The 22638-nt window shown below is 43.5% G+C and overlaps 1 protein-coding gene across 2 annotated transcripts in view; it reads right to left on the minus strand.

The window, feature by feature from the left end:
* Window positions 1-22638, minus strand: part of LOC110518371 (myelin basic protein) — a 68724-nt gene that overhangs the window by 19519 nt on the left and 26567 nt on the right. For both annotated transcript variants that reach the window (XR_005043161.1, XR_005043155.1), the window contains exon 3: window positions 18656-18743. The gene's annotated coding sequence lies outside the window, so the exon portion shown is untranslated. The remainder of the gene's footprint in view (window positions 1-18655; window positions 18744-22638) is intronic.

The following is a 22638-nucleotide window of genomic DNA, read 5'->3' on the forward strand; positions in this document are numbered from 1 at the left end:
GGTGGCCATGATGGTATGAGGGCCAGATTGTGAATTTAGTCAGGACACCGAGTGTTAACATCCCTACTCTTAAGATAAGTGCCATGGGATCTTTAGTGACCACAGAGAGTCAGAACACCTGTTTAATGTCGCATTCGAAAGACGGCACCCCTAAATGTCCCCAATCACTGCCCTGGGGCATTAGGAAATATATATATTTTAGACCATAAGGAAAGAGTGCCTCCTACTGGCCCTCAACACCAGATCCAGCAGCATCTGGTCTCGCGTCCAGGAACAACCCTGTTTAGCTTCAGAGCCAGGCCAGCAGATGGATGCAGGGTGGTACTCATATCCCGAGGTCAGTCATTTGTCATTGAATGTCCAACGCTGACACACTAATTCACATTCCATTTGTTTTCTACATGTGCGAATGGACACTCTGGCCATCAGTGGGACGCTGAGATCTACGGCATTAACTGTACCTTATCCCTTCTGACAGAAGCCACCATGCTAGCTAGCTCCCGGAGCACAGGGCATGCAGCGCAGCGCTCCCCGAAGAACAATGTAGACACTATACTGGACGAAATGGTGTAGGAAAAAACAACAGTGGAATCCGCATGCTAATATTTCCTCAACAGTGGTCTATTGTCAGAGCCGCATAGTTATTTATGTGGGACAAGGAGGCCAGTGTCACTAAAATAACTCCTATAAGTATGGATTTTCAACCCGATGCACAGTGACACTTATCTGACGCCTGAGCAACTGCAAGGCAGGCGTTGGTTTGAGCCGGTTTGAGCAGACCATTGGGTTCGAGAAAGACCTCAACAATAACTTAAAATGGATCAACAAGGCGTTCAGATGGAAGGATATCACAGCATTTAGAATAAAACATTAACAAAAAAACAAACATGTAATTGCAATTTGGAGAACCAAACCAAACTTCCAGATCTGGATCTACTGACAAATGTTCCTATTCTATGATCAAAGAGACGCATACATCTGAGTACAAATAAAGCACGGACGCTGAGACTGTTAGAGTTGTGTGAATGATGTACATGGAGGTAGAGCCATACTGCTAGAGTCAGCTACAACGACAAATCACAGGCACTTGAACTGGCAACACTGAAATGAAATATCTACCATGAAAGCAGGTTCTCTGTAGCGGAAGCCATTTACTTACTAAAACAAATTGCTCTTAGATATGATTGTGTAAAAGGATGAAAGGATGGCTGGTCTCAACCGAAGCTCAAAGCCCATTGGGGAACCAGGATGCCACCAGCACATCTTTCCTTATTTCTCTAGGAGTCACTAAGACCTTGATACCTTCCCAGTGAACAAATCACAGAACCAAACATCCCTTGTCACCTTGGTGAAAGGCAACTATAATTGCGATCCTACACCTCACAACATGGAATATGAGAGACTAGAAGAGCAGGACAGAGAAAAGAAAGATCAGGAGAGAGAGAGATTCATTGATATAGAATGAAAAGGAAGGAGAGAGGATGAGAGAGATATTTCCCCAGTAGACGTGGTTGAGGTTTGTGCTGCTGTGACAATGCTATAAAGACATAGTGATTTGATGTTATAAAATGATGATGAAAGCAGTGCCTGTGCTCTGGTGTTCCAGCAGCTCCCCAATATGAGCAAACTGTTCAGACTTATTTCCTCCCGGCAGTGGCCCTGTTATGTTACAGAGCCATCTCGCTCCATCACCTCCATCAACAACTACCATCAAAAACACTAACTCAGCAAAACAAAACTACTAGCGCTGCTCTGATAAGCCCTTTCCACTGCACTTCCAGTATGATGACAAGTCACCTCGCATCTTGTATGCTTGGCAAACACAACCAAAAAAACGCTGAATAATCTGTCTAACCCCTTTTCCTTCTCCCTCGCTCTGTGACTCTGGGAAAGGTAATCCATAGGTGCGGTTATCTAGGTGTGTGTTACATGCTTTGACATTGAAACACCTCTGCAGATTGAAACTCCAACAAACGTACAGTTTTATAGTTTTGCATTGCCCATCTAAAAATAATAATACAGTTATGAATAAAGTTTATAACGATAAATAGTCATCTTGATATTAGACTGCGTTTAAAAAATGTCTAAACACATCTGACTGACTTTGATTTTGAGGTGGAATACCCCTTTAGTGCTTCGTCTTTGGTTCCCTGACAGCAATACTGCGACAGAGACCTGAACAGGACTCTCGGTCTCCATTAGGCTCGGCCACTAGTTGAAGGCGCAATCAGAATCTGTCTGCACCGGGCCACCGTCTCCACTTCATCCTAATAACACATATCGTCAGTCATTCAATCATCAGGGCGGGAACGCTGATTAAATAAAGTCTCTCTCACACACTCTCCCTGGCAAGTAAGTTAAGAGCACGGTTCCCTCCACAGATAACCGAGCTTAATCTCACTCCGTTTTCTATTGGGAAACGCTGTGAGTCGCATGCTCAGGACAAGTGTAGCGCATCGCCACGCCGCCGTTCAACAATTGTGAACGATTACATTTCATGAACTACATTGCTGTAAGACACCGAGTTGTGTCAGAAACGTCAGCCCCACTTTATACGCAATGTATTGTACATTGTAAGGCCCTAACGAAGTGGCACTGGAATGTCGAAAGCAGGCCCAAAGCAAAAACCCTACAAATAAACATTTTGCGTCATCTTTGGGGAAAACAAGACTCAAAGAGCCTAAAAAAAAAGCCAGATGAAAAGTGAGATACAGGGATCGAAAGAGAGAGAGAGAGAAAAAGAGGCGGTTTATCCACAGCGTGCCCCTTCATTACATTAACACAGCCATGCTTACCCCTCTCCTCAAGCAAAGATGCAGTAGCAGAGATAGCGGGGGATGATAAAACACTGGTGCTTGTCAACAACATGAAAGGGAAATGAATGGGCGGGCCGACGCAGAACACTGAAGGGGGGGTAGAAAGGTCTCTACAGAGCTGCTCGGGGTTTTGCAATGTAACACGCTACGCTCACTTTTCTTGATCTCTTGCTCTTCCGATGAGAACATCTAATGAGGCTCTCACGGGCAACGTGTCTGTCACAGGGCAGGCTGAGGCAGGCACAGGGCCTGGCTGGAGACAGATGATAGGCCTTGGTTGAAATGGTTGAAAAGCACACAGCCACTCATCGTGTCACAGTACATATTCTCTTGGGAGACGGACCACTTCAAAATCAGGCATGTTATTGATCTACACTCTTAGAAGAAAAAAAAAAGGTGCTATCTAAAACCAAAACGGCTTCTTCGGCTGTCTCCATACCCTTTAAAGTCGGAGAAGCCTTTAAAAGAATCCCATTTGGTTCCATGTGGAACCCTTTCCAAAGAGGGTTCCACCTGGAACCAAAAGTGGTTCTCCTATGGAGATGGCCGCAGAACCCTTTTGGAAGCCTTTTTTCTAAGAGTGTACTTTAAATATGTGCTTATTTACCAAGCTATGACTAATCCATAACAAGAAGCTCTGTAGTGCCCGAGTGAGAGGAGAAGAAGGAGAAGCGACAACCCACAGTGACAAACAGACAAGAGAGGAGAGGGAAAAAATGCAGCGAGTGGGCCTTGGATCTCAATCTCTCTCCTTTCCCCTCATGGGCCCCTGTAGTGCAGAGGACGGTTTAGCCTTCTGGTGGACCAGCGTCTGTAACGACAACAAGGAGCCAGCTAGGATCCACCCATAGTGGTGGGACCCAGGCACGGGAAATATTCCTCTAAGAAGCAGCTATGTGGCCCTTGACCAGACCACCCACCCAGGAGTAAAAAACTGCCACCACCCACTCTGTCACAGCATTCATCATGGATCCCGGACCTCCGCCCACAGGCCCCGGGGAGAATGACCCTCTGTCTTCAGACTCGTCAGGCATTCATGGACAGGCTGTCCTCCGGAGATTTCTCAGTGGCAGATAGAGGGAATGCTACAGATGCTAAACCCCTTATTTTTCGCCTCGGTCCTTGAACCGCCAAGCCCCTTGCATGACTTCTGTGATCTTCACTTCCTACAACTGCTCATTCCAAATGTGGAATCATTTGTACGTCAGAAATAACAGCTCAACCAAACCTGTGTACGCACTTAGAAAAACTGAGAACCCTTTTTGGTGTGAGGTACAACCCTTTCGGGTTCCACGTAGAACCCTTTCCACAGAGGGTTTTTGGTTCAGCTTTTACCTGGAACCAAAAAGGGTTCTCCTATGGGGAACAATGAAAGCATGTATGTGATATCAGCTTTTACCCAGGACAAAATTGATGATAAAAATGTGTCAGTGGTAGTGCCAATCTTCACTATTCAGCATGCACTCAGTGTTGAGGTTTACATCGTAATCTAATCTAGTCCCAGTGAGGCTGGCACCACTGCCAGCGATGATGGAACCTCAACTCTTCTGTCAACACCGGCCAACGCTTTTCGCACTGATCTGTTTACTGGCAAAGAACATCTCACTCAGAGCATTATCTCTCTCTCTCAAGACTCTTTTTCTTTCAGTATTTTACTCCGTCTCTTTTACTCTCTTTCATTCTCCCTGTCTCTCTCTCCCTCACTGTCTTTTACTCGCTCTCTCTCTCTCCCTCTCTCTCATGGGGTTTCTAGCCCATAATCTCTCCCCTCTCAAGTAAAAGGTGTTAGGTAACAACAGCACAGAACAGGACAGAGCAGGCAGATACAGCATCAACAGGTTGCTATTGATCAATCCACAGTGTGTGTGTGTGTGCGTATGTACAGGGACTTTTGCCTTGCCATCTCCTAGACAAGACAGCTGTTTGCGGTGTGAATGTGGGCTAACGCAGCCTCCATTAACAGTATGCCCATAGAATACACTAGTCAATGATCAATGGCAAACTTAAACGGAACAGGAGTAAATCCAGTCGGTGACAATGAATTTTGTTACGCCCCGAGCACAATCCACCATTATCCTGCTTTAGATGAACATATAAAAACGTGGGCTTTCGTCTAATTGCTTCATTTCTTCTTGCTTCATTCCATTTCCTCTTTACGTCATGTTTTATTCTTTAAAGTCTAAGATGTTGGGGGAGGAGGGGGTGCTACGCTGACATATGGAGTTGTTTTAAGAAGGTCAAATCACATTTTCAATTTAAGGACCTCTTTAGGTAATAAAAAGAGTATAAAAAAATGATTTGATAAAAATATAGGATGTTGTCCTTGATTACTAAAGCCCATAGAAAAGCATTGAATAACATATTCCTAAATGGCAAAAAGGACAGTCAAAAAATGAACCATAAGAAACAAGGTTTTGAAGTTTCTGTTCTAAATCTAGGAGAGTGCAAAGCTGTCAACAAGACAGCTTGAACACTTTTTTTCGTTACTACATGATTCCATATGTGTTATTTCATAGTTTTGATGATTCACTATAGTTCTACAATGTAGAAAAAGGAAAGAATTAAGAAAATACCTGTGTGTGAGCAGGTGTCCAAACTTTTGACTTATATACAGTTGAAGTCGGATGTTAACATAAACTTTAGCTCAGTTTTTCACAATTCCTGACATTTAATCCTAGTGAAAATTCCCTGTCTTAGGTTAGTTAGGATCACCACTTTATGTTAAGAATGTGAAATGTCAGAATAATAGTAGATATAATTATTTATTTAAGCTTTTATTTCTTTCATCACATTCCCAGTGGGTCAGAAATGTACATACACTCAATTAGTATTTGGTAGCATTGCCTCTGAATTGTTTATCTTGGGTCAAATGTTTCGGGTAGCCTTCCAAAAGCTTCCCACAATAAGTTGGGTGAATTTTGGCCCATTCCTCCTGACAGAGCAGGTGTAACTGAGTCAAGTTTGTAGGCCTCCTTGCTCGCCCACGTTTTTTTTCAGTTCTGCCCACAAATTTTCTATGGGATTGAGATCAGGGCTTTGTGATGGCTACTCCAATACCTTGACCTTGTTGTCCTTAAGCCATTTTGCCACAACTTTGGAAGTATGCTTGAGGTCATTGTCCATTTGAAAGACCCATTTGCGACCGAGCTTCAACTTCCTGACTGATGTCTTGAGATGTTGTTTCAATATATCCACATCATTTTCTCTCCTCATGATGCCATCTATTTTGTGAAGTGCACCTGTCCCTCCTGCAGCAAAGCACCCCCACAACATGATGCTAACATCCCCGTGCTTCACGGTTGGGATGGTGTTCTTTGGCTTTCAAGCCTCTGTAACGGATGTGAAATGGCTAGCTAGTTAGCGGTGGTGCGCGCTAATAGCGTTTCAATCGGTGACGTCACTTGCTCTGAGACCTTGAAGTAGTGGTCCCCCTTGCTCTGCAAGGGCCGCGGCTTTTATGGAGTGATGGGTAACGAAGCTTCGTGGGTGACTGTTGTTGATGTGTGCAGAGGGTCCCTGGTTCGAGCCCGGGAATGGGCGAGGGGACAGACTAAAGTTGTACTGTTACATTGATGCTGTTGACCCGGATCACTGATTGCTGCGGAAAAGGAGGAGATCAAAATGGGGGTGAGTGTACCTTGAGTGCTCTGAGATCTTGAAGTAGTGGTCCCCCTTGCTCTGCAAGGGCCGCGGCTTTTGTGGAGTGATGGGTAACGAAGCTTCGTGGGTGACTGTTGTTGATGTGTGCAGAGGGTCCCTGGTTCGAGCCCGGTTATGGGCGAGGGGACAGACTAAATTTATACTGTTACACCTCCCCCTTTTTCCTCCAAACATAACGATGGTCAATATGGCCAAACAGTTCTATTTTTGTTTCATCAGACCAGAGGATATTTCTCCAAAAAGTACGATCTTTGTCCCCATGTGCAGTTGCAAACCGTAGTCTGGCTTTTTTTAATGGTGGTTTTGGAGCAGTGGCTTCTTCCTTGCTGAGTGGCCTTTCAGGTTATGTCGATATACAGTGAGGCAAAAAAGTATTTAGTAAGCCACCAATTGTGCAAGTTCTCCCACTTAAAAAGATGAGAGAGGCCTGTAATTTTCTTCATAGGTACACTTCAACTATGACAGACAAAATGAGAAAAAAAATCCAGAAAATCACATTGTAGGATTTTTTATTAATTTATTTGCAAATTATGGTGGAAAATAAGTATTTTTAAGTGGGAGAATTTGCACAATTGGTGGCTGACTAAATACTTTTTTGCCCCACTGTAGATACTTTTGGACCTGGTTCCTCCAGCATCTTCACATGGTCATTTGCTGTTGATGAACCAGACTTGTGGAGGTCTACAATTTTGTTTCTGAGATCTTTGCTGATTTCTTTTGATTTTCCCATGATGTCAAGCAAAGAGGCACTGAGTTTGAAGGTAGGCCTTGAAATACATCCACAGGTACACCTCCAATTGACTCAAATGATGTCAATTAGCCTATCAGAAGCTTCTAAACCCATGACATAATTTTCTGGAATTTTCCAATCTGTTTAATGTCACAGTCAACTTAGTGTATGTAAACATCTGACCCACTGGATTTGTGATATAGTGAATTATAAGTGAAATAATCTGCCTGTAAACAATTGTTGGAAAAATGACTTGTGTCACACACAAAGTAGATGTCCTAACCGACTTGCCAAAACTATAGTTTGTTAACAAGACATTTTTGGAGTGGTTGAAAAACAAGTTTTAATGACTCCAACCTAAGTGTATGTAAACTTCAACTGTGTGTATATATATATATATAAATCTATATATATATATATTTTTTTTATACATATTCATAGAATATATATACTTCCATTCGTAAAAAAAATAATAAATCCGTACCAGTTACCTTCAGACGCATCCCGTGACACTTGTGGGGGTCATAGAGAACACCATCGTGTTCGTTAGAATCTGCCTTTTCCAAGGTGGGATCTCATTCATTTGTGTTCGGACACAACCAGATAGAAGGATTTTGATGGGGATTTGTTTTATTATATGCACTTTAACTTAGAATGACACACCAGTGCGAATCTAGGGGGGTTGGATCCCTGCATTGATTTCGCTAACAGGTTTTACAGATGGGGGTGTTACCAAGTGAGTGTTTTGCTCAAACATACCTTGGGGATATCTCATACTGCAACTTTTCCATGCTAATTCACAAAATGGTGCAAAAAAAATTACGTTAAGCTTTTTGTCCATATGGCTTGATATGACTCTTGTTGTAGATGGAGTCTTTTTAAAAACTCTACTGGCATTACGAAAAAGACATTCCGTTGTATGAGCCACATCAGTTTACATCATTTGAATTCATATTCTACACTACCATGGAAATTGTTGCACCACCATACCAGATAGCCATTACGAATGTACCCATGAGTTTACTAGTCAAATTGCTACGAAGCTTCATCACGTTGTTCAATACGCTATCTGACCACTCGCATAATTACATCATCATCCTGAGTGCTTGTGTCAAGTGGAGAGTCAGAAAAACACCATAAAAACAGACCATCTATACACATCTGAATCTACCATCTGCACTAGTACTGACAGGACAGAAAAACACTGCTCGCTCAATTTCCTGAAGACACTTTATCTTATCACACAGGTCCACGGAAAGTTCAGAAAGCAATCGTCAAAAGCTACGCGATTCGCTCTGGCAAGTTTGTTAGGGAAGAAGCATCAGAAATCTGTCGACTTTTGAGGGGGGGGGGGGGGGGGGGGGATTTTGGGAATGGGGAAACAGTGGGCTACACTAGGTCCAAATGCTTTCCCAGAGTGATGAGTGATAGATGTCCGTTCCTTCCTCTACAATAGCCATCGTCCATCCATCACCAGCTGTTCACACACTCCCTAATTGTCCAGCCAGATGGTCAAGGCAAGATGAGGTGGACCCTGGGACTCTGGACCCACTGATCCACTAACTCACACACATGTGATACACACACAAACTCCCACACAATGCATGTAGCCCCATCACTGAATGAATGACTCAACAAGACATTGCCGACCATTCTCGGCTATATTGTACATTTCACTATCGGCCGCTCTCTCTCTCTCTCTCTGTGGAAGCATTACGTGGACCCAGGTCCTATACCGCACCTGTTGACCAGTCCCTCCAGTGAAGCACACGCTTGGTCAGATGGATATCAACCTAGTATGTGTCCAAAATGGCACTCTATTGCCTGATAGGAGACTCTGGCCAGAAGTAGTGCACCAACTTTATGGGTTAGCAAGTTCACTGTCAAACTACTTCTCACATTTGCTTTAGCTTTTCTCACAGAGACAGAGACAGAGAGAGAGAGAGAGAGAGAGAGAGAGAGAGAGAGAGAGAGAAAGAAAAAAAGCGAGAAAGAAAGAAAAAAGAGAAGAGAAAGAAAGAGAAGAGAAGAGAAAGAAAATACAGAAAGAAAGACAGAGAGATAAAGACAGAGACAGTGAGAGAATCTGAACAATGGTGTCAAAGCAGAGAACACTGGCCCAGTGATGAATGGTGGCTCTCAACAATCAACGCTTTTGAGTGGCGAGGAGCTCTGCTGTGGCAGTGCCAGGGTCTAGTGCCCGCTGTACCAGCTAGTGGTAGCCCCAGCCACCGAGACAAATGCCTGAGCCATCAGCCTCTTTTATATACGGCCTGACATAAGGCACAGCGAAAGACTGTAGCTAAATAATGGCCTGCCCAGCATTTCTATACATGACCCTAAGCATGATGGGATGTTAATTGATTCATTCACTCAGGAACCGCACCTGTGTGAAAGCACCTGCTTTCAATATACTGTACATTGTATCCCTCATGTATTCAAGCGTTTCCATTATTTTGTCAGTTACCTGTAGATATAAAGAGAGAGAGGAACAAAGTACGGGAGAGAGAAAGAGAGACAAAACAGAGGAATTCTCTCCCAGTCTGTTGTTAAAAGTGCAAGCAGCAAACAATAAACGAATAAAGTACACAGAGCAGGCCCTGTTTTTATCTGGATAAGGTGTCCAACATCCCTCGCAGTCTTGTCTGATAGACAAGAAAACTTTTAACAGGCCCAGAAGAAAATCTAATTCCCTGGCATGTTGTGGTTCACTTTTCATTTTACATCCTGACCCTTGGAGCTTTACAATGGAGTTAGTAACGAACAGACAAACGAGCGATCGACGGATGGAGCGAAGGGAGCCAGGAGCACCCACTCATATCCTCTTCTCCTTCAGCCAGAACAGAAGAGCATAGAGCTCTTAACCCAATCAGCCCTGGGACAGACTAATGCAGTCTGCTGCAGCATAGGCAAGGCAGCAGTACGCCCGTTAGAAAAGGCAGAGGACGGGCCAGGTCACAAATGCAATCAGAACCAAGACGCAAACATGAAATAAGTAATAATTGACTTATGGTGAAATCATTCAATTTTCTTGAAAGAGGCAAGACGGTGGAGATCTTGAACGGAATTGCTCGTTCATAAAAGGTAGAAGACCCATGTCTATTCCTCTATTTTTTCCCTTCTTTTATAGCCAAGACATTCAGCAATTTATTCCAGTTGCTTTTGAATTAAATTCAATATCTGAATCGAGTCATTTTAGCTATTTTGACTTTCCCGGATTTCAAGGTTGACTACTTGAGCACACAGTTTTGGTTTCATAATGACTTTGGCCACACTTTCCTTGAGCTTAAAGAGCAAACGCAGTTCAAGTGGATCGAAAAAAATATATACACCCACGTGGCCTGAAACCTTCTCCAGCATGAGAAAACATTCACCTGCATTGGGGTATGCTCGGAGAGCCTCTCACATCCCTGTGACGACCCTTAGGCCTAGACCACCCTGTCCTCAGTGAAAGAGAACCACAGCGACAGCACCACGAGAGATCTTGATTCGAATCTCCCAGCTAATGTTGGTTTAATTCTATTCCGAGAACGAACGGACGGACGGGGTGGGGAGGGGGGTGGGGGGTGGAGTGACAGACTGACAGGCAGGGAAGAGGGTCAGCTAAGGAAACTCAGACAGGTCAGGAGGATCTGGAGCCAGGGCGGACACAGACAGACCTGGACTGTGGCTGCAGCCTGAGTGTAGGCCCCGGAGCAGACCTAGGTAATGGAGCCATAATGGCCTTTTAACAGCACACAAATGCTGACTGGGGTGTGTTTGCTCAGGACTGGAAAACGAGTGCAAAGTCTGTTAACAGAAAGTGTGGCGTGGATACGTTAGAGACCTTATCGCTTGAGAGGCCTCAGCGACAGGAGAGGTTTGCTGATGCCAACTCAAACAGAACACACCACTAAGCTGGCTCTCACAAACCACTTTAACCATGGCAATTTGGTGGGGAATTCCATATTTTTTACCCTCTGTACCAAACCGTCAAATTGTTTCGGTCAATGTGCTTGAGAGCAATAATGAATGTTCTTTCCTCTCTCGAAGTTGAAGAGAGTTCTAGAAAGAGGCATTTGACAAAATAACAGAGTGCTAACAGCCTGTTAAGAACGGTTTGATATTAACGCCTGATAAAAACAGCACACCATAAAATAGCCTGGACTACAGACTGACACGAGATCAGGATCCATCAAACCTGAATGTTACATACCTGTTGTGTCAGTGCCCTAACAAAGCCCACACTTCTAATATAATAATAACAACAACAACAATAATAATATTGGATAATTGGATAATTTGTCTCATTGACATGACATTTTGTTTTGCAAGAGAGAGAGAGCTGTCAATTCAACAATGAAAAGATCAAGCCCCAAAATCTCTCTCTCTGTCCTTTGGCCGATGTTGCTTATCTTAATGAATCAAAAAGCCAACCCAGTGATTTTCTCTATATTAGGTTGCCACCAGGTGAGTTGCATAAGAACAGCTTTGAAGCGCATCCCTATAAAAAGTTGATGAGGGCTGCAGGGATAATAATTGCATTCGATGTGTCAGGGTAAGTGTCTCCTTTCTTAAATGAGATCAACAACTTTCACCTGCATCGGAACTCTCTCAAATCCCTTAACACTTTATAGCAGAACCTGAGCCGGGCTAACGTTCCAGTTAAAGAAAGAGCTTCCTCATTTTCAACTTTGTACGGTATAAACAAAAGGGTATCATCCCACTCCTAGTCCCTTCCGCCACCTTCCTGAAATCATAATTTGTCACTCGTTGAACGTCACTGGTGGGTGACCATTTTGTGCCTTCCAAAATATGTTTTCCCTCCGTCTCAGAATCGGCAAGGTACACCGACAGACAAATGTTTATGTTTAATAATTGACAAGTTGTGTATAGGTTGTTTGTATGTTGTTCTAGGATCAGGTGATACTATATCTTACCTCCCCAGGTTAAAACAGGGTTCCCTTCAGGTGGGGGGTTTGAAACAACCGATTTTTGATTGGAGAGCCTAGACCGACACAGCATTGACCAATGACAAGTGTTTAACTCATGGGACATGAATTGGCTGCAGGTGGATCTCTAGTTACGGATCAATCTAAATGCTGTGCACTGTAACATCCCCAGCTGATAACAAGGTGCATTATTGAGGATGAAAGGATACCTGCCAATAACAGAACATCTCACTGTCAGGTACATGAATACAGACTCACCTGCATGCACACGCGCACATGTGCACAGGGGCGAATGTAAGCAAGAATGCGCAAGCACCAACTCACACACACACACAAACAAAAACAAAACACACTAGATCAGTCAATAATCCCAGTTACATGCCACATCTCATGCTTCTTGACCTGTAGTTAACCTTGTTCCCCAACCCTGAATCCCTCCCTCCGCCCATCTCCTCTCCTCTCCTCCTCTCCTCCACACACACCGAGAGACAGAGAAAATGGCTTTTCTATTGATCTGGTGCTCAATGTAACCAAGGCACACTGAGCTTTCATATCTTGTTCTGCTACTTGGGGGCACTCTCTACCTTTCCTCTCCCTCCCTACTCTCTCACTTCCTTCCCTCCGCTCATTCCTGGCCTCTTTCTCTGTCTCCCTGCCCAATCTCCCTTCCCTCTCTAATGTACAGCTCTCTATTACCTGGTTCTCTTTGCGTTCTCTACCTTTTCTCGCCCTCTTCCCCCTCTGTCTTCCCTCCCTCCCTTACTAATCTTCTCCTCCTTCTCTCAATGAGAGACGTGACGAAAGCCCTAAGACCTTCCTTTGCACTGTGCCACACGATAAGCACTAGGGTCATCATTACCCTTACAGAATAACAGGCAGGGGCCTTCTCCGTCCCCTGCCTACCTCACACCTCTCCCCATTAATTAGTGTTGTCTTTGTGTCTCCATGTGTATGGTGATCAGAGGCAGTGGTGCGCCACAGGGGTCAGCTTTGAGCTGCTTGTTTGTTGTTCGGCTCCCAGTCGATACGGTGTTCCAGGGGTGTGCTCATGTGCAGGAACACAAAGAACATTTCTCCAACGCCACGGGTGCAACAGCCAGACCTCAGCTCTTTTAATCAGAACTGATAAATGGTGAAAAGGGGGAGAGAATGACCGTTTGCTGTTCAATTCACAGTGTCTGGTGTGTTGTGACTGAGGCTTTTGATTCAGGATTTGATAGAGGATCAATTAGATGACATTCCATCCGATTGTGTCTGGTTAAACATATGCTGAAATATGTCGAGGCTACCTTACATTCGCATTTTTCGTTTGATCGTTAGGCGAAGCCATTGTATGAGGGATAAAGGGGGTTCTCAAAACATATTGTTTTATCTTGCGATAAATATGTACAGTTGAAGTTGGAAGTTGACATAAACCTCGGTCAAATACATTTCAACTCAGTTTTTCACAATTCCTGACATTTAATCCTAGTAAAATTCCCTGTCTTAGGCCAGTTAGGATCACCACTTTAATTAAGAATGTGAAATGTCAGAAAAATAGTAGAGAGAATGGATTTATTTCAGCTTTAATTTCTTTCATCACATTCCCAGTGGGACAGAGGTTTGCATACAATCAATTAGTATCAATTAGTATTTGGAAGCATTGCCTTTAAATTGTAACTTGGGTCAAACATTTCAGGTAGCCTTCCACAAGCTTCCCACAATAAGTTTGGCCCATTTCTCCTGACAGAGATGCTGTAACTGAGTCAGGTTTGTAGGCCTCCTTGCACACACACACACACACTTTTTCAGTTCCGCACACAGATTTTCTATGGGATTGAGGTCAGGGCTTTGTGATGGCCACTCCAATACCTCAACTTTGTTGTCCTTAAGCCATTTTGCCACAACTTTGGAAGTATGCTTGGGGTCATTGTACATTTCCCCAAAAAGTATGATCTTTGTCCCCATGTGCAGATGCAATCCGTAGTCTGGCTTTTTTATGGCGGTTTTGGAGCAGTGGCTTCTTCCTTGCTGAGGGGCCTTTCAGGTTATGTCAATATAGGAGTCGTTTTACTGTGGATATAGATACTTTTGTACCCGTTTCCTCCAGCATCTTCACAAGGTCCTTTGCTGGTTTTATGGGATTGATTTGCACCAAAGTACGTTCATCTCAAGGAGACAGAACACATCTCCTTCCTGAGCGGTATGACAGCTGCGTGGTCCCATGGTGTTTATACTTGCGTACTATTGTTTGTACAGATGAACGTGGTACCTTCAGGCATTTGGAAATTGCTCCCAAGAATGAACCAGATTTGTGGAGGTCTACAATTCTTTTCTGAGGTCTTGGCTGATTTCTTTTGATTTTCCCATGATGTCAAGCAAAGAGGCAGTGAGTTTGAAGGTAGGCCTTGAAATACATCCACAAGTACACCTCCAATTGACGTCTTGTGTCATGCACAAAGTAGATGTCCTAACCGACCTAACCGACTCCTAACAAACTATAGTTTGTTAAACAAGAAATTTATGGAGTGGTTGAAAAAACGAGTTTTAATGACTCCCACCTAAGTGTATATAAACTTCCGACTTCAACTGTATGAATGAGTGAAGCAGACTTAGATTTTCTACATTGAAAGATACACTACATCACCAAAGGTATGTGGACACCCATTGAAATTAGTGGATTCGGGCTTTTTCAGCCATGCTCGTTGCTGACAGGTGTATAAAATTGAGCACACAGCCATGCAATCTCCATAGACAAACATTGGCAGTAGAATGGCCCGTACTGAAGAGCTCAGTGACTTTCAACGTGGCACTGTCATAGGATGCCAACTTTCCAAAAAGTCAGTTCATAAAATTTCTGCCCTGCTAGAGCTGCCCCAGTCAACTGTAAGTGCTGTTGTTGTGAAGTGGAAACGCCTAGGAGCAACAACGGCTCAACCGCGAAGTGGTAGGCCACACAAGCTCACAGAACGCGACCGCCGTGTGCTGAAGTGGGTAGCGTGTGAAAAATCATCTGTCCTTGGTTGCAACACCCCCTAAGGAGTTCCAAACTGCCTCTGGAAGCAAAGTCAGCACAATAACTGTTCGTTGGGAGCTTCATGAAATGGGTTTCCATGGCCGAGCAGCCGCACACAAGCCTAAGATCACCATGCGCAATGCCAAGTGTCAGTTGGAGTGGTGTAAAGCTCGCTGCCATTGGACTCTGGAGCAGTGGAAACGCGTTCTCTGGAGTGATGAATCTGGGTTTGTGTGGATGCCAGGAGAACACTACCTGCCCCAATGCAGTGCCAACGGTACAGTTTGGTGGAGGAGGAATAATGGTCTGGGGCTGGTTTCATGGGTCGGGCTAGGCCCCTTAGTTCCAGTGAAGGGAAATATTTATGCTAAAGCATACAATGACATTGTAGACCATTTTGTGCTTCCAGCTTTGTGGCAACAGTTTGGGTAAGGCCCTTTCCTGTTTCAACATAACAATGCACCTGTGCACAAAGGTCCATACAGAAATGGTTTGTCGAGATCGGTTTGGAAGAACTTGACTGGCCTGCACAGAGCACTGACCTCAACCCCATCGAACACCTTTGTAATTGGAACGCCGACTGCGAGTCAGGCCTAATCGCCCAACATCAATGCCGACCTCACTAATGCTCTTGAAGCTGAATGGAAGCGACGTTACAATATCTAAGCCATCCCAGAAGAGTGGAGGCTGTTATAGCAGCAAAGGGGGGACCAACTCCATATTAATGCCCATGATTTTGGAACGAGATGTTCGACAAGGAGGTCTTTGGCCATGTAGTGTAGGTTTCATCCATTACACATGGGATCTAAATGACATATACAAAACCATTAAATTCAAGTAGGAAAAATGCAATTGTAAAAAAATATATATATATAAAGTAGATGACGAGACATCTTGTTTCTTCTCATTGAATAAAACTTAAATTACAGACTGATGTACAGTATCAGCCAAAATATTTGTCCAATCTACACATTCCAGGGTTTTTCCTTTATTTCAATTAACAGGTGTGCCTTGTTAAAAGTTCATTTGTGGAATTTCCTTCCTTCTTAATGCATTTGAGCCAATCAGTTTTGACACAGTAGGGGTGGTGTACAGAAGATAGCCCTATTTGGTAAAAGACCATGTCCATATTATGGCAAGAACAGATCAAAAAAAGCGAAGAGAAACGACAGTCCATCATTACTTGAAGACATGAAAGTCAGTCAATCCGTAAAATTTCAAGAACTTTGAATGTGTTTCAAGTGCAGTCGCAAAAACCATCAAGCGCTATGATGAAATTGGTTCTCATGAGGACCGCCACAGGAAAGGAAGGCCCAGAGTTACCTCTGCTGAAGAGGATAATTTCTTTTCAATGTTACAATTAACCTTTATTTAACTAGGCAAGTCAGTTAAGACCAAATTCTTATTTATAATGATGGCCTACATCGGCAAAACCTGGACGACGCTGGGACAATTGTGAGCCGCCCTATGGGACTCCCAATCACAGCCAGTTGTGACACAGCCTGGAATCAAACCAGGGAGTCTGTAGTGACACCTCTTAGCACTGAGATTAAGTGCCTTAGACCGCTGCCCAACTAAGGTTAAGTTCATTAGGGTTACCAGCCTCAGAAATTGCAGCCCAAATAAAAATAAGTTCAAGAAACAGACATCTCAACATCAACTGTTGAGAGGAGACCGCGTCAATCAAGCCTTCATGGTCGAATTGCTGCAAAGAAACCACTACTAAAGGACACCAATAAGAAGAAGAGACTTGCTTGGACCATTAAACACGATCAATAGACATTAGACCGGTGGAAATCTGTCCTTTGGTCTGATGAGTCCAAATGTGAGATTATTGATTATGTTTCTTTGTGAGATGCAGAGTAGGTGAACGGATGATCTCCACATGTGTTGTTCCCACCGTGAAGCATGGAGGAGGAGGTGTGATGGTGCATTGCTGGTGACACTGTCAGTGATTTATTTAGAATTCAAGGCACACTTAACCAGCATGGCTACCATATTATTCTGCAGCGATGCACCATCCCATCTGGTTTGTGCTTAGTGGGACTATCATTTGTTTTTCAACAAGACAATGACCCAACACACCTCCAGGCTATGTAAGGGCTATTTGACTAAAAAGGAGAGTGATAGAATGCTGCATCAGATGACCTGTCTTCCACAATCACCTGACCTCAACCCAATTGAGATGGTTTGAGATGAGTTGGACCACAGAGTGTAGGAAAAGCAGCCAACAAGTGCTCAGCATGTGGGAACTCCTTCAAGACTGTTGGAAAAGTATTCTAGGTGAAGCTGGTTGAGAGAATACCAAACATGTGTAAAGCTGTCAAAGGCAAAGTGTGGCTACTTTGAAGAATCTAAAATCTAAAATATATTTTGATTTGTTGAAAAATGTACATGATTCCATATGTGTTATTTCATAGTTTTGATGTCTTCACTATTATTCTACAATGTGGAAAATAGTAAAAATAAAGAAAAACCTTTGAATAAGTAGGTGTCCAAACTTTTGACTGGTACAGTATGTCCACCTAATTTGACATAACACTTCATAGGAAACCTCATCTGCATGTAAAATGTAAATTAACTCACACCAGCATTTCTAAAGTGCACTGTTTGCCTCCTTACTGGTAGCAATCTCCATCACCGTAGAGAAATCACGAGTAGCCAACCATCTAGGACTCTCAGCCAGCTCTCTGTGGCTCTGCTATAACACAATGGATTCTGCCCTCACCTGTTAAATTGGAGTACTACATTTAGGGCACAATCATCTTTTTATACATTCCTTGTATTTCTACACTTTTTATTTATCTAGTCATACCCTGGGATGCACCCGCAATGTATACAAAATGTGCAAAGCTCTCAATTTACTGTTAGAGCAGACAGTCCAAGTAGCCTAGAGGAGTAGAGGTGGATGAAAAACAATCTTAATTTACAGGTTGACAGAGTGCGGAGGGAGGGAACAGGGGATGTAGCACTCTTTCCATTACCAGGTTGGGTCACACCCATCACCATTAGCAATGAATCCCTGGGCCACGGATACCTTGTCATCACTCTGGTTCCTTCACTGAAAGATACTCTGCATTGAGAGATGGGCTGCATGTGTGTTATGCTGTTTTGAAGCACTGCTTTTTTTCTGCTGATGAAAAGAAATTTAAGAGCATTGCTTGAAGTGGACCAGTGCTGACTGGTATAGAGTACCAGCAACTCAAATTGTCTGCTTTAGTACCAAAATATTGGCACCCCAGGTGTACCGGCAGCCAAAATGAGGACCGTCACCTATTTTTATTCCACTTGAAGCAATGTTTAAGAGAGCTTTTCGGGTGAGGGGCTCTCAGATAAGGCATTTAGGGAACACTTTTTTACTACAACCTTGAATCGTTACGAAGCAACAGCATTGTAGCGTAACCACGACAACCCTTTACATCTTTTGTAACTGTATGTATTATGGCTGACTGCTTTGTGTCGGCTCGTTCTTTACCAAAAACTGGCATACAACTGAAAACAAAATAAAATAAAAACTCCTTACCAAAGACCTCATCTTGTGATTCGGGTTCTGCCATGATCTCACCAATGGGTGCTGGTTCTATGGTCTGTTCTGCTTCTGGTGACGAAGGCTTTTAAAAGAGAGAGAGAGAGCACAAACAGAAAGAGGTGAGCTGAGATACCATGGCAACAGAGCAGAGAGGCTTTTCATTATCAGCCACATGGAGCCGAATCTGATATTTGTTTAGAGGCTTACCTGAATTATCGCAGCACACAAAAGTCAGACACATTTGCAGTATTTTTGGGACGTCCTTATTATCATAAAAGCATTGCTAAATGCATTAACCCCCCCTCTCCTCTAGACACTTACACACACCTACGCCATCACATGCATGTACACTGAGTGTACAAAACATTAAGGACACCTTCCTAATATTGAGTTGCACTCCCCACTTTTCCCCCTCAGAACAGCCTCAATTCGTTGGGGCATGGACTCTACAAGGTGTCGAAAGCCTTCCACAGAGATGCTGGCCAATGTTGACTCCAATGCTTCCCACAGTTGTGCCAAGTTGGCTGTATATCCTTCGGGTGGTGAACCACTCTTGATACACACGGGAAACTGTTGAGCGTGAAAAAGCCAGCAGCATTGCAGTTCACTCAAAATTGCAGTTCACTCAAACCGGTGTGCCTGGCACCTACCACCATACCCCGTTCAAAGGCACTTAAATATTTTGTCTTGCCAATTCACCCTGTGAATGGCACACATACACAATCAATTGTCTCAAAGCATAAAAATCCTTATTTAACCGGTCTCCTCCTTTTCATCACAGATTGAAGTGGATTTAACAAGGGGCATAAATAAGGGATCATGCATAGACTTAACTGGTGAATCAAGGTGAATCAAGGTGAATCATGTAAAGTAAACTCAGTGTAAATGCACACACAAACACAAAAACACACATGCAAACACACACACATGGATGCACACACACACAAACAAAAATATATATCTTAGAAATATAGAAAACTGTCCCTCTGTGTTCAGAATATTATGGTGACTCAGTTGGACTGAGATTGTGTTCTTTTTCAAGCATACCAGGCAAGTCAATAGCGTCTTACGTATCCCGTTCCATCAATTCCAAATAAAATGTACCATTATCTGAGCACTGGGTGGTACATTAACTTTACTTTGAATCTTACAATATACTGTATTATTTCCCATTAGACACCATTCGAAACATTTTGAAATCCCCTTTCCAGTCACATTTCCCATCTCCTTCCAGAAATATAATACACCTCCTCTCTTCTCGGACTGCTTTTTATCACAAACCGTGGGGGACTTTAAAAACGCGGCTATTTCAACAAAGTGGGCCATGCAGCCACGAGTGGCGGCCTAGCCTGCTTGTCACCGTCCGCAGGTAGGAGCTGACGACGTGACTTCTTTGCACCTGCTTATCATAATAGGAGGGATGATATTTCTATCTTGTTGAGAAGAGCATCCCAGGGGGAGAGGACAGACAGAGGGATGGAGGGAAGCTGCACAGCTACACAGAACGAGATAAGGCCAGCCACTCGCACCACAATGAAGGGGGAATCAAATTGAACTTTTTGAGGAGGGCCGAGGCAGAGGTTAATGCTAAATCAAGCAGCATAATAGCTACTCTTGCTGCAGAAATAGGTAAGACTGGGAGAATATGCAATCTCAACCAGAATCTGTTCTCTATATTCAATGGGGTTCTTCATATAAAGCATGCCTATCTGTTTCTCCAAGGTTATGCATGTCGGTCTGATATTTCTTGAAATGCTACCTTTTGAAAATGTCTGTATCTGATTTCAATTGGATGGGCTTTCAAATGGATGTATATAAAAAGATGAGCTGGTTCCCCTTTTTTCCATGTGTAGTTTCCAAAAGCTTTCTAAGCTCTTATAGTCTGGGGGGATTTGGAGTGTAGTGATTGAAGTAGGGTTGCAAAGGGTCGGAAACTTTCCGGAAATCTTCCATGGGAAGTTAAGCCCGGGAATTTGGGGAATTTTGCTTAAATTCATCAAAAAAGTTAGCTTATAACAGTGAACCTTTTTTTGTGGGATACACATAAGGCAATTCTAGGTCTTGTGGCATATTTTGGTTAAACTATCCCCAATTCAATGGAATTGCAACCCTCTGCATGCACAGTGCATTCTTCCATCACATATGCAGTGCACTCTTCCATCACATGTACAGCTCATTCTCAAGATCTTGCACACTAATGAGATGCTATTGAGCCCACACTACTACACTGTCTGAGCCAAGGACTACATGCTTTCTGGTAAGTTTTGATTACAATACTGGGTGGGGGGGGGGATATATTTTATATGACATACAGGATTTTTTGTTAACTAGTAAATAGTAGCCTACAGCAAAGTGTGTTTAGTTTTTTTAGTTTGTTTTTGCTACCATGTGGGTTTTAGCTTGCTTGAGCCTGCTAACTGAGGATTGTTAATTCACCTGTTCCCATACAGGTTTAATTTTAAAACATGTATCTTACAAAATAGTTGTTTAATCTAACTGCTGTGTACATTTGCAAATACTGTGCCAAATCATGTGTGAAGAATGCAACAAAGAAGCAGAATCATCTGGCCAAGTGCATAACGTTCCCTCTGCGCTCACAACAAGCAACCTCTGACAAAAGTCCCTCTACTTACATTTGAGGTGAAAATGATGAATCAGACACCTTATCAAGCCACAGCTCATGGTCCTCCTGGAATCAGATTTTTTTTTGACTCAATGGAGGAACGCAGTCAGAGAAATGATGATGAATGTCTTGCTCGAGTCGTGTATGCAACTGGTTCACCTCTGACGCTCACAGGCAATGTGTATTAGAAGAGATTTCTGAATGTTCTTCACCCAGCATACACCTCTCCAAGCAGACATGCTTTATCTTCTCATTTGCTGGATGCAGAGTTCAGCAGAGTTCATGTGAAGGTAAGGCAAATCAGAGAGAACGCAGACTGTATTGCAATCATCTATGATGGGTGGACGAATGTTCGTGGGCAAGGAGTTAACTACATAATCTCCACCCCTGAACCAGTATTCTACAAGAGCACAGACACAAGGGACAACAGACACACCGGTCTCTATATTGCAGATGAGCTGAAGGCAGTCGTCAATGACCTTGGACCACAGAAGGTATTTGCATTGGTGACAGACAATGCTGCGAACATGAAGGCTGCTTGGTCTAAAGTGGAGGAGTCCTACCCACACATCACACAGATTGGCTGTGTTGCTCATGCATTGAATCTGCTCCTCAAGGACATCATGGCACCGAAAACAATGGATACACTCTACAAGAGAGCCAATGAAAAGGTTAGGTATGTTAAGGGTCATCAAGTTATAGCAACAATCAATCTCACCAAGCAAAGTGAGAAGAATAAGAGCACCACATTGAAGCTGTCCAGCAACACCCGTTGGGGTGGTGTTGTCATCATGTTTGACAGTCTCCTGGAGGGGAAGGAGTCTACAAGAAATGGCCATATCACAGTCTGCCGATGTGGACAGCCCCATCAAGAGGATCCCCCCTGGATGATGTATTTTGGGATATATTGGTAAGCAGCCTGAAATCTACAGTAGTAGAATTTCACAGATTGAGGGAGACAATGCCATCCTGTCTGATGTTCAGACTCTGCTTACAGATGTAAGAGAATAAAAAAAAAACATACTGCCCTGCCCACTTCACTGTTGCTCCAAGCAGAGGAAACTGCAGTTCTGAAATATTTCAAAAAGCGTGAAGACTTCTGCCAGAAGCCCATACACACTGCAGCATACATGTTGGACCCCAAGTATGCTGGCAAGAGCATCCTGTCTGGTGCAGAGATCAACAAGGCCTATGGTGTTATCACTACTGTGTCTCGCCACCTTGGCCTGGATGAGGGCAAGGTTCTTGGCAGTCTGGCAAAGTACACTTCCAAGCAAGGGCCAACATATCTCTTCATCCACATGGTGGAAGGGACTTTGTTGATCTGAGGCTCTTTCTCCGGTTTCCTCCATCA

The sequence above is a fragment of the Oncorhynchus mykiss genome, chromosome 3 (genome assembly GCF_013265735.2).
Source record: "Oncorhynchus mykiss isolate Arlee chromosome 3, USDA_OmykA_1.1, whole genome shotgun sequence".
NCBI lineage: Eukaryota > Metazoa > Chordata > Actinopteri > Salmoniformes > Salmonidae > Oncorhynchus > Oncorhynchus mykiss.